This window comes from Impatiens glandulifera, chromosome 1, assembly GCF_907164915.1.
Source record: "Impatiens glandulifera chromosome 1, dImpGla2.1, whole genome shotgun sequence".
Classification (NCBI taxonomy): Eukaryota; Viridiplantae; Streptophyta; class Magnoliopsida; order Ericales; family Balsaminaceae; genus Impatiens; species Impatiens glandulifera.
The window spans coordinates 43,061,465-43,074,813 of record NC_061862.1 but is presented as its reverse complement, the minus strand read 5'-3'; positions in this window follow the sequence as shown (position 1 = coordinate 43,074,813).

The following is a 13,349-nucleotide window of genomic DNA, read 5'->3' as shown; positions in this document are numbered from 1 at the left end:
GACAATGACTTGGGTTTCGTGCTCCGTGCCAAAAGTGAGGAAGAAACAACCAAAGTCGTTGAGTTTGATTTTTTTGAGTCCCTTTTCGCTCCATTATCAGAAAAGGACGGCCTTGATTACTCGGAATGGGGCCTTGTGGGTGCCCATGAAGTGACTGACGATAACTCGCTTCCAATCGTTAACGTATCCCTCTTCAATTTCTAGGGGAGATCAATTTGAAGCGGGTGTTCGAGCATTTTAATTTTTAGGCTTGGATTCACATTGATCTTGCCTCCATTAGTTTTCCCATTTTTTCTCCAAACCTTGTTGGTTTTCCATGTTCAATTTGCATTTGTTTGTGTAGTGTAGGCATAGGTTTTGGGGCACTTGTAGAACTCCCTCATGACATTAACTGACCACAAAACGATTTCCTCGTATTCGACTTTGTCGAATGAGTTCCAATCTTGCTTGAATCGAATTTTGAATTTTCAAATGATTTGCTCGCTCCTTTCATTGGTCAAGACAGGTTCATGTCTTTGGAACTGGGTGAGGGACTTGAGAATTTGGTTCTGAATGCCCGCCAAATTTGCGATTTCATTTCGTATCATGATCCACAACTTATCGGGGATTTGAACGGTTGAGGTGGGGATGTCATGACATGCCGTAGTGGCTAAAGTGAGCCCGACTAGAAAAACAACATCGTGACCGGTTAGAGTGAAAGCCACATGGCCCGTTGAAGGAGTAGCATTGCTGGTTTGGTTGATAACAACCAGGCCGGTCGGGGTGGAGGCTACATGACCGGTCAAGGGAGGGGCGTCATGGTCGGTTGGGAGATGAGTCGGAAGACGGGCACAACCGGTTGATAGACTAGTCATGTGACTAGTCGATGCTACAGTTGGATTGAAGGTTGTGTCATTTGCATCAGCAATGTTGTGACCGGTCGGACAACTAGAAGAAGTGGCAGCCCTTTCAGCCAATTTTAGCACACTCCCTTTATTTTTCCTTGTGTGCTTTTAGGTCGGTTGAGGAGGCTGGTCGAGCGTAGGCTCATCGTGGCTTAGCCTTTGATTATACCCGGAAATCTATCCTCAAAGAATATTTTTATATTTATCGCAAAGTCTACGCTTTCCTTAAGAGTTAATATTTTTTTCAAATTTTGATATGCTGATTAGACTCTTCCCATATATCATTGGCATAAAGATTCCTTTGATAAATTTGCGATTAAAATAATATATAGTTTTGAATTCTCTTTGTATTTTTCCTTAAAGTAAACAGTTAACTCATCTTAAAATAAGGTATAAATATCCATGGTATTTCAATTTTCTTCCGGAATTCAGACAATTCAGACCTGTAGCAGAAATCAACAACATTAATCTACAACAACAGATGTCAATAAAGGAGCCAACAAAAACCACCCAACCCAGACCAGCCTTATTAAGAAGAAAACTGCACAGCAGACGGTAACCAATAGATTTCCAAAAAATAACCAAAAGAAACTAGAAACAACAGACAAAGACAAGGCGCTAGACAATATCGTGACGTCCGTGCAGATCGGACCGTGCCCCCTTGCCTATTGTGCCGCATGTGCCGATCGTGTCGTGTCGCCTGTACCGGCCGCGTTTCCTTTAATCAATGCTGATTTCGACGCCGATTTTATGACTTCCGACTCAAGACAATATCGTGTCGCCTATGCCGATCTTGTTATAAATGTGCCTATCGTGCCGTCATGCCGTGTTGTGCCCAATGACGGAGCTACGTAGCGGGCTGGGTTGTAGCCTAGTGTAAGCTTTTAAAATATATATATATATATATATATATATATATATATATATATATATATATATATATTACAAACAAATGTTTGTCTTAATGAAGATAATGTGATCAACCCTTATCCTAATAAAAAAAAGACTATTTAAATAATAAAATTGATATATTATTTATTTTATTAAAATTGTTTAATTTCATTTTTGTAAAACATAATTAATTTCATTTTTTTTATATAGTTAACGATTTTACTATTTGTGTTTTTATTCTTATTTTAATGTTTTTCCCTATATTTTCACACAAGTAGGCTGAAATCCACTAAATTAGACCTTTATATTTTCTTTATTTATGTAGTTAGTCTTCATTTTTTTTAAACATAATTAATTTCACTTTTCACGTTTTCTTAACTTAATTTTTCTTCAACTATATAATTTTAAATGTATAAATTTGTTTTTTAAATATAGTATTCTCATCACATTTTAAATTTCGTTTCTTTATTTTATTTTAGTAAGGGTATTCGTGGAACGGTTCGATTAATATATTCATTTATTATCCGTATTAATGTAATATCTATAATCTTTACAACTCAGAGAAAAAATAATTCCTGGATTCGCCCTTGGTTATGCCGCCTGTGCCGATCGCGCTTCCTTAAAAATTTCTAGAGCTTTTCTCTCTCTTTCTAGATTTTTGTATGTTGACATATGATGTTTCAACAAATGTCACAAACGAGTATATTAAAATTGGAGAGTCTAATGCAATTGAAAACATGAAAAGATTTTGTCGAGTTGTGGTTGAAATATTTAGCGAACGTTATCTTAGAAGGCCAACAACAAATGATATTTCTAGACTTCTCTATATTGACAAGAAATATGGATTTCCTAAAATATTAGGCAGTTTAGATTGCATGCATTGGATGTGAAAAAATTGTCCTACCACGTGGACCGGGAAATATACATGCCGTAGTGGAAAGTCTATGATCATTCTTGAAGTTGTAGCAAATTATAATATATGGATATGGAATGCGTATTTCGATTTTCTAGGAACCAACAACGATATAAACGTGTTAGAGTCATCTTATATGTTCTCGAATCTAGCTCAAAGTATTTTTCCTTCAGCTCATTATGTAATCCAAGAAAAAAATATGATATGGGCTATTTAACTAATAACATATTTCCAAAATGGTGTATCATTTCGCAAACAATTAATGAGCCATGTGGTCCGAAGAAAAATATATTTTATAATGAAATAGGAAGCATATAGAAAGGAAGTTGAACGTGCATTTAGAGTTATTCAATCATGTTTTACAATTGTAGTAGGACCAGTACGATATTAGAGAAAAAAGTGTTGCGTGATATAATGACTACATGTATAATTTTGCATAACATAATTAGTGAGGATGAACGTGACCTTAATGCACCTATTGAAATTGAAACAAAAGTGCTTTTGTTAGATGTTGATGATAAATGAAAATACTCGATCTAAAGATTTCATATATCAGAACAAAAAAATAAGAAATAAAGAAGCTCACATTGCACTTTGTAATGCATTAATTGATCATTTGTGGGAGGAGTATACCAATTCTGAAAATTGATACATGGTCTATTTTGTGTGTACGAAGTACTTTTTTAACAATGTTTGTTTTTTTAATAATGTTCTCGTTTAGTGTAATTTGCATTTATTTAATGATATTTAATTTATTTTTTTAATAATGTTTGTATTAATGTAATTTTTTTTGTTCGTGTAGTGTAATTATTTTTTCGGTGCAGTGTAATTTGGCTTTTTATGTGTATAAATTTTTGATTTATAATTAATTTTATCATAATTTTCTTTAATGAGTGTGAGTTTAGAAAAAATATTAGGGTTTAATTTGTAAAGTTAATAAATATATAAGTATCTATTGAAAAATTAAAAAGTTTATGTAAAATGAAATATTCTTAGCATATTTGTTTGAGTTTGAAAATGAATTATTATATTATATTTCTGTATTTTGAGTTTGAGAATGAGTTTATAAGTTTGACATAGTGTTAAAGAAGAAAAAATAAATATCTCAATCACTCGTAAATGCTCCCTCCTTCGAGAAAATTTAATAACCTCTGTTGATTACAATTAATAGTGTAAAGAGCATGTAAAAATATTAACACCATATTAATAATGATTTTTTTTAGTTCAAATATATTACACTTTTATAATTATCTATTCTCTTTCTAGTATGCATAAACTAACTGATTTTAGAAGTAAGATGATAAAAATAAAAGTATTTGTGAGGTTAAATTAGTAACAGTGAAGAAATAAATGTTTTGCTTTAAATTCAACAAACATTAATAAATGTAAATTTACATGTTTTTATATAATTAAATTGTTTTTTAAGTTAATTTTGCATTGATAAAGTTGTGCGGGTGAAAAGAAGATCTTGAAATATATACAAGATCAAGTAAAAAGGATAGGGATAATAATAATCTTTTATTTTATTTTAATTTAATTCTTAAATTGTCTAATGTCTTATTAATTTACTTTTTATAGATAAAATAATGTTTACAATATATTAATTATTAATTTTAAAATTAAATATCGTCAGTTTAATAATATGCTGCTGATATGTTAAAAATAATAGTTGTCAACTATAATATATATCATATTTTTTAATTTATTAATATATTATTTTTAATTTCAGATTTTATAAAAAAAAATTCTCTTAATTAATTTTTTAGTTTTATTTAATTCAGTTTTTCTTTAACTTTTTTTAAAAATAATTTTATTCCATTTATTTTTTTTTTCTACAAATGATTACATATTAAGATTTTATAAAAAATAAATTATTCCTTAGACGCGTATTATTCATAATATTATTATTATAATATTTTCTGAGATTCGTTTATAAAGTAAGAAGAGTTCGTCGCGGAATTAATCGTTTATTTCGAAAATTTACGAACTCGATAACATTTTAAGTATTATTATTATTATTTTATTTTTATTTTCACATTATGATTTGTCGTTGCACTTAATGATTTTATTTTGTTTTTATTTTTAATATGTATAGACCTTTTTAAAAAATAAATAAAAAATAGAAAAGATTTAGAAGGTATATTATAATATTTGTTGAATTTGTTTTATAGTAAAATAAATAAATAAATTATTATTAAAAATAATAATTTAAAATAAAATATAAAAAATTGAAATTAGAAAAGAAATCATTTAGAAAAAAAAAGAAAGTTGAAACAGACAAATCTATATATATATATATATATATATATAATGATGCTTAATTTTTAAAGTGTCCGGATTGTCGGGTCAAGAGCTGTGGTTAATTTGGATACTTGGGTCGGATTGTGAGTTGACCCGCCTTTAAATTTAAAACGGTAAAAAATAAAATTAAAAATGCTAGAGGTATGTTTCGAACTTGCAACCTAACAAAACAAAAACAAGTACAACTCTTTAACCAACTAGGCTACAAAGAATTTATATTTTAAATTCAACACCAAATTTGATAAACGCGAGACGTTTTAATATTAATATAAGTTCAACTTTTTAACTAACTAATCTATATATATATAATGATGCTTAATTTTTAAAGTGTCCGGATTGTCAGGTCGAGAGCTGTGGTTAATTTGGATACTTGGGTCGGATTGTGGGTTGACCCGCCTTTAAATTTAAAACGGTTAAAAATAAAATTAAAAATGCTAGAGGTATGTTTCGAATTTGCAACCTAACAAAACAAGTATAACTCTTTAACCAACTAGGCTACAAAGACTTTATATTTTAAATTCAACACCAAATTTGATAAACGCGGGACGTTTTAATATTAATATAAGTTCAATTTTTTAACTAACTAATATATATATATATATATATATATATATATATATATATATATATATATATAATGATGCTTAATTTTTAAAGTGTCCGAATTGCCGGGTCGAGAGCTGTGGTTAATTTGGATACTTGGGTCGGATTGTGGGTTGACCCGCCTTTAAATTTAAAACGGTTAAAAATAAAATTAAAAATACTAGAGGTATGTTTCGAACTTACAACCTAACAAAAACAAGTACAACATTTTACCTACTAGGCTACTAAGACTTTATATTTTAATTTCAACACCAAATTTGATGAACGCGGGACGTTTTAACATTAATATAAATTCAATTTTTTAACTAACTAATATATATATATATATATATATAATGATGCTTAATTTTTAAAGTGTCCGGATTGCCGAGTCGAGAACTGTGGTTAATTTGGATACTTGGGTCGGATTGTGGGTTGACCCGCCTTTAAATTTAAAAAAGGTTAAAAATAAAATAAAAAATGTCAGAGGTATGTTTCGAACTTGCAACCTAACAAAAACAAGTACAACATTTTACCAACTAAGCTACTAAGACTTTATATTTTAAATTCAACATCAAATTTGATAAACGCGGGACGTTTTAACATTAATATAAATTCAATTTTTTTAACTAACTAATATATATATATATATAATGATGCTTAATTTTTAAAGTGTCCGGATTACCGGGTCGAGAGCTGTGGTTAATTTGGATACTTGGGTCGGATTGTGGGTTGACCCGCCTTTAAATTTAAAACGATTAAAAATAAAATTAAAAATGCTAGAGGTATGTTTCGAACTTGCAACCTAACAAAAACAAGTACAACATTTTACCAACTAAACTACTAAGATTTTATATTTTAAATTCAACACCAAATTTGATGAACGCGGGACGTTTTAACATTAATATAAATTCAATTTTTTAACTAACTAATATATATATATATATATATATATATATATATATATATATATATATATATATATATATATATATATAATGATGTTGAGTAAATGGATACTTGGGTCGAATTTTAGATTGACCCACTCATAAACTTAAAACGATTAAAAATAAAATTAAAAATGTTATTCGTAATTTTTTTTCACGGTTTTTTATATTATTAATCGTGCAAATGCACGGGCTAAATGCTAGTATATTATAAAGTCATTTAAAAACCAACCAATTATTTAAACTGAACCAAGCAAATTAATATTACAGTTTTATTTTATTAAACTGAATCCAACAATTCAGTTTTGTCGATATAGTACTGAAAGTGTTCAAACCGATTGAATATTAAATAAATAAAATACAAGTAAAAATAACTAAAGTTGAAATAATTAAGGTGACCATGTATTATTATTATTATTATTATTATTATTATTATTATTATTATTATTATTATTATTATTATTATTATTATTATTATTATATGAAACTCTTTAAATTAATAATGTCGGGAACAATTTATTTATTTACAAAATTATTAATTTATCGATTTATTTAAAAAGTTTTTAACTGATTCATCGTATAATTTATATATCCGTATAAAATAAGTAATTATATATTGAGAACTAAACAAAAATAAATAAATTAGTCTATTGTGAGAACTATCATCATTGAGAACAATATAGAGGATGACGACGAAGATGATACGGTGTCATTGGAGCCTATTACGCGAAAGGAATAACTTATGTCGTCGAACACTCTTCTCAACTTTATAATACAATACAAAAATACAACACCGAAGCTATTAAATGCAATAAGAAAAGTTAGAGATGAGCTCCAAATATACTTGAACTTTAAAAGAATCAGACCGAAAATTATAAAGAGATTCTCGAAAAAATATTATCTTATTATTTTATCGAATTTTTTAATTTTTTACATTAGCCTGAATCGGGACCAGACAAATTAATTATTTTAGAGAGTTTATTAATTTACCAAATATTAATTTAAAGAGTTTTTAATATATATATATATATATATATATATATATATATATATATATATATATATATATATATATAATAAATAAAATATTTAAAAAATCATAAATCATCTTTTCCCCTATTTTTCTTCCATTCCCATTTTCCTAATTGGTCTTTGTCGTTGTTAGCTATTTCTCCACTCATGTCATGTTCGTCAACGTCAATGTAGTTTGTTTTTATGTCTGATTTGTTCTCTTACCTATTTATTTATTCAAAAACTAGTTCCAACTTATCAAATATATTAATTTTATATTAATATAAAAATTGTAGATTCAGATTATCACCGAGAACATGGATTCTGTACTCGACAAAAGAATTTTATTATCACCGAGAGTGATTAGTGCTTTCGGTAATAATATTATCTCCGACGGCTCCAAATGTTTTCGATGATATTAATTTTTTCTTCACCGACAATCGAATTACCGACACCTTCTGAGAGTTTTTGTCGCCCTCGGTGAAAACGATCACCGACGACAATTAAATTTTCACCAAGAGATTTTGCACTCGTTAAAAACCATTTTTTTTAAGTGTACTTTAAGTTATTAACGAGAACATTGGATTAATTGTCACATTTTGAAGCATATTTTTACTCTCAAATGAATTAATAAAAAGTAATTTATCTTTTTAAAAAAAATAGAACATTATTAGAACAAAATTTACAATTAAAATCATGGTTTTACTTTGTTCTAATTGGATATAGATATTTTTTGTTATGTTCATAAATGAATTATAGATGAATTTAATATTTGATTTAAACAAATTATTTTATCTGTCCATCTAATTGTTAACTTTGCTACATGATTTCTTGAATGGCTATTCCACCATAAAAATAAAATGAAGTCACAACACTATCTAGAAGCTAGCACAAATGACAAATGGCCAGCTGAAAAGTTTGACTAATATTGGCACCTAATATACTGAGTTGTATTATTGTATTGAAATGGGTTTATATATTAATTTATAATATTCTGTATTAATGGAGACAACACTAGCTAGCTAGACACTAGTGGCATCTATACGATATTTCTACAATTATCTCAATATATAATATCATGATGGTGAGTGACCAGGCTATAAATAAGAAGCAATTTCCTTGGCTAATTTCTCCACTTCCAACAATTGATTAATCAATTAATTAATTAATAAATGCCCAAGATCATGAAGATGAAGAGTTTGGCTTTGATGATCTTGCTGCAGTCTGTTTTGATGGTTATCTTGTTCCTTTCTCTAGCCACGGCTGCAAGAAAGTTTCCTGTCCCTCATGATCATGATCATGGTGCTGGTGAAGTAATTAAGGGACAAGAATTGGCTCATCCAGACTCAGATGGTCCATGGGGTCACGGTTATATCCATAATTAATAATGTAATGTTGGAATATTGAAGGATATTCCTCACCTTGTCCAAATGTCTCGTGTTGTAAACTTTAATTTTCATGTACCTGTCATGTGTATTTAAACATATATCCTTTAATGTATAAGTCATGTGTTATGTATTATGATGTTTGAAATTATTTACGGTGAATGAATAAGTTATGTATGTAACTCGATAAGTTAGCAAATTCATTCGTTTGTTTTTGTTGGTTGTGATTCTAGAGGTAACTTTTGCTCCATAAGAAAATGGTGGAGTTGAAAATTAAAGAATGTTTCAAAAAAACAAATTGAGGTAACTTTTGCTCCATAAGAAAATGGTGGAGTTGTGGTTCTGATTTTGATAATGATAATGAAATTGAGTTTGCCATGACTTGTTTGTGAAAGGAAATGGATAAATAAACAATGGGATACACTTGTTATTGAGATATCACTAATCAAGTGAGCAAGATTAGTGATGAAAATGAACCCATGCATTCTAAGAATGTTTTTAAGACAATTTAAAAAAGTGAAGAAAAAAAATAAAGTTGTGAGACAATAATGTGATTTTTTATTTTTATTTTGGAATTACAATAATGTTAATTTCTGATTTATATAATGTCTTAAAATCCCGATGAAAAATTATTTTAAAACACATTTATATACTAACTCATTAACCTCTAGGGTAGGGCTGCAAATGAGCCAAGCCGAGCTCAAGCTTGTTGGAGCTCGAGCTCGACTCGATTAAGTATTTATTAGCTCGACTCGAACTCGAGCTCGAACGAGTTTATAAATTTGAACTCGAGCTCGACTCGATTATTTACCTACAATTTGAACTTTTTCTTTTATTCATATACTTTTTATTCATTATCTAAAACACTAATTATTTAGTGTTCAATACTTAATTTTAGCATCGATAGGGCAGGGTGCCTCTTTTTTTTACACTACTCTAATTTGTGTTGATGTTATATTTTGTTCGGTCCAATATCTTATTTAGTCGGATTGACTTTTTCTTCTTGAATTTTTATAATCTGAATAATACTTTCAGTTTTTGGTAAATTGTTTGCTGCTCATATTCACCAATTATTTTAAAATGTTTTTTCGAGCCTGTGTACATCTCATTCTTAGTAGCAAAGAGAATTAAATTGTTAGATCTAAAGTTGTCTCTCTTTTCATCAATAAAAAGTTTTTGAAGCTAATCTTTCATTTGAAATCTCTCTTATAGATATCCTCCCTTAATTTGTGCACATGACATAAATTTTTTCAGCGTTGATTACCAACCCACGTGTAAAGAAAAATTTCACTATCGCTCATAATTTTTGGTAGAGATTTTTCTGACACCGCATTTACTAGTAAAAATGAGGCTTTTACCGAAAGTTTATTATGTTAGTAAATGCTCCATATCTATCGGTAAAGGCCCTTTACCGACAAGTGTTAAGACTGTCGGCATCTGTCGGTAAAACTCTTGTTGGTAAAGGTATTGGAGCCTTAGCTGACAAATTTGAAAACTTTCAATAGGCTTTATCGAAAGATTTATACATATCTTTCAGTAAATATTTTTCCGATAGATATGATTAGATCTATCGGCATAAACTATTTAATGACATTTTACCATAGATCGTATTTATTCTAATTTGGATGATAACAGTTTGGATATGTAAAATACAAAAATGCTATTTAATCTTTATTTAGGGTAAAATATCGATAGATATCAACAAATTTTTCGGAAAAGCCTATACCAAAAGATTTATTGAAATCTTTCGGAATAATAGTTAACACTTTGGAACACAACAAACGAAAGAACCAGAACAAATTCACTATAACATCATACACAATATCTGTAATCAATTCATGTGTTGCTAAAGGAATATTGTATTATAATAAAATGTGACAATTATGACTCTTAAATCCCTTAATATTCTTCTCTTCCAAATTTACACAACCTTCAATGTTTGAGCAAAAGTCATCAGGCAACTTAAAATCTTTTAGGAATTTACAAAGACGTTGTTTATTCTCAGAGGACAAAGTGAACGACGCTTCTGGATAATGAACTACTCCTCCGACATTTATAAGATGTAACTACTATTTTATGTTCAAGAGTTGTAAATTTTTCCAGGCTTTAGGACTATCTTTTGTCTTCTCTTTCACATTCATCACTGTTCCTAACACGTTATCACAAATATTTTTCTCAATATGCATCACATCCAAATTATGTCTCAATAATAGTGATATCCAATAAGGCAAATAGAAGAAAATTCTAAGTTTGTTCAAATTGTCTCCCCATGTTTCAGGTTATATCTTGGTAATTATAGGTCTCGTGCTTGCTCGTTAATTTTTTTCCTCGTTAACATTTTCGAGGGCTCTCTATAATCTATTCGACCATCAAACAACTCTTTATCCCTCATGTATTTATGGTTTGGTGGAAAGAAGCGTCTGTGACCCATGTAATATTGTTTCTGCCCATTAACCAATCGAAGAGATATAGTGTCATGATTACAACACAGACAAGCGATTTTCCCTTTTGTACTCCACCCGAACTAGTTCGAATACACTAGGAAGTCGTTAATGGTCCATAACAATGTTGCTCGCATGTTAAAGGATTGCGAGATGTGTGCATCGAATGTTCTCACATCAATATTCCACAGTTTAGACAACTCTTCAATCAATGGCGGAAGAAATATGTCAATTGCATCTCCCGGACTCTTTAGGCCTGGAATTAACATAGATAGAATGAAATTGCTAGAATCCATGTAAAGAGTGGTTGACACGTTATACGGAATTATAATAATTGACTAAATACTATATGATCGCTTGATAAACCAAGTCTCACGCTACGGGAGTCCGGCGTGAAGTCCTTATACCTCTCATCAAACGTTTTATAGGTGTATGAATCAGCCGTATGTCTTAACATATCACCTTTAACTCTTATTTTCTTGTTCCATCTCATCATTAGAGCGGTCTTAGAGCACATGTATAGCCTCTACAGTCTTGGTATTAAAGGAAAATATCTTAACACCTTAGTGGACATAAATTTCTATTTTTCTTCTTCCGAATTGCCCCACTTGTTTGATCGACTTTACATCTAGAAAGCCCACAAACTTTGTAAGACTCCAAATTTTTGTCGTTCTTCCAAAATAACATACAATTGCTTTTACATGCATTTATCTTCTCATACTTAAGCCCGATATTTGTAATGAATTTATTAATATATCAATTAACCATAAAGTAACCCTAAATTTCATATCAATAGAGAGTGAAGAAGGAGAATACCAGGAGGAGACGTTCGCAGCTGGAGGAAGAGATCTAACAGATCTTTCAACTGGAGTTCCTTCCTTTAACGAATGAGTGACGACGACGACGACGGCGACTTAGATCTGCAGCTGGGCAGCGACGAAAGAATGGCGGCGGAAGAACGACTAGAAGATCGACTGAAGAATGGTGGTCGCGGAGTTTCGACAGAGACGAAAGAGAGAGAGAGAGTGCAGGGGAGGGTTTCTGCCAAAATAGTGATTTAAAGGGTCAATATCGAATGATATAGTAAATCTTTCGGTATTACCTCTTAACTAACGATCAACAATTTTACATATATCTTTCGGCTTTGGTCTTAATTACCCAGAAATTCTTAAAAGTGCTAGGAAGTGGTCAATACCGAAAGATTTAACCATATCATTCAGCTTTACTAGTAAATACTGAAATATATGATCTTAATCTTTTGGTATATGATTCCTTCAAATTTAATAATTAATCAGATTTAAGAATGATTATATTTTATCCTTAAGAAACTAAACACAATCCTATACTTAGAAATGAAATACAACATCTACACATACGAAAACAAACTATACACACACATTCTAATTATAATCAAACACAAACCTTTATACATTTTTATATAATCAAAACACAAACTTATACTTATAAATTCAATCACAATCCCTAAACTTGGAATATTGACATATAATTGATATGCTTAAATAATTAAACGAGATCCATATACTTAGAAACTAAAACCCCATATAAAAAAGGAAGAAGAAATTAGTGAAGAAGGCCATTATTGAAAAATTTGGAGTATATCTTTTGGTATTTAAAGGTAAAGACAAAGATGTACCCATTTCTTTCGGCTTTGGTCTTAATTACCTAGAAATTCTCAAAGTGCTACGAATGGGCCAATACCGAAAGAATTGACCATATCTTTCGGTTTTACCCTTAAATACCGAAAGATATGATCTTAATATTTCGGTGTTTGATTCCTTCAAATTTAATAATTAATTAGATTTAAGCATGATTATATTTTATCTTTAGGAAACTAAACACAATCATATACTTATAAATGAAATACAACATCTACACATACAAAAACAAACTACACACACATTCTAATTATAATCATACACAAACTTTTATACATTTTTATATAATCAAAACACAAACTTATACTTGTAAATTCA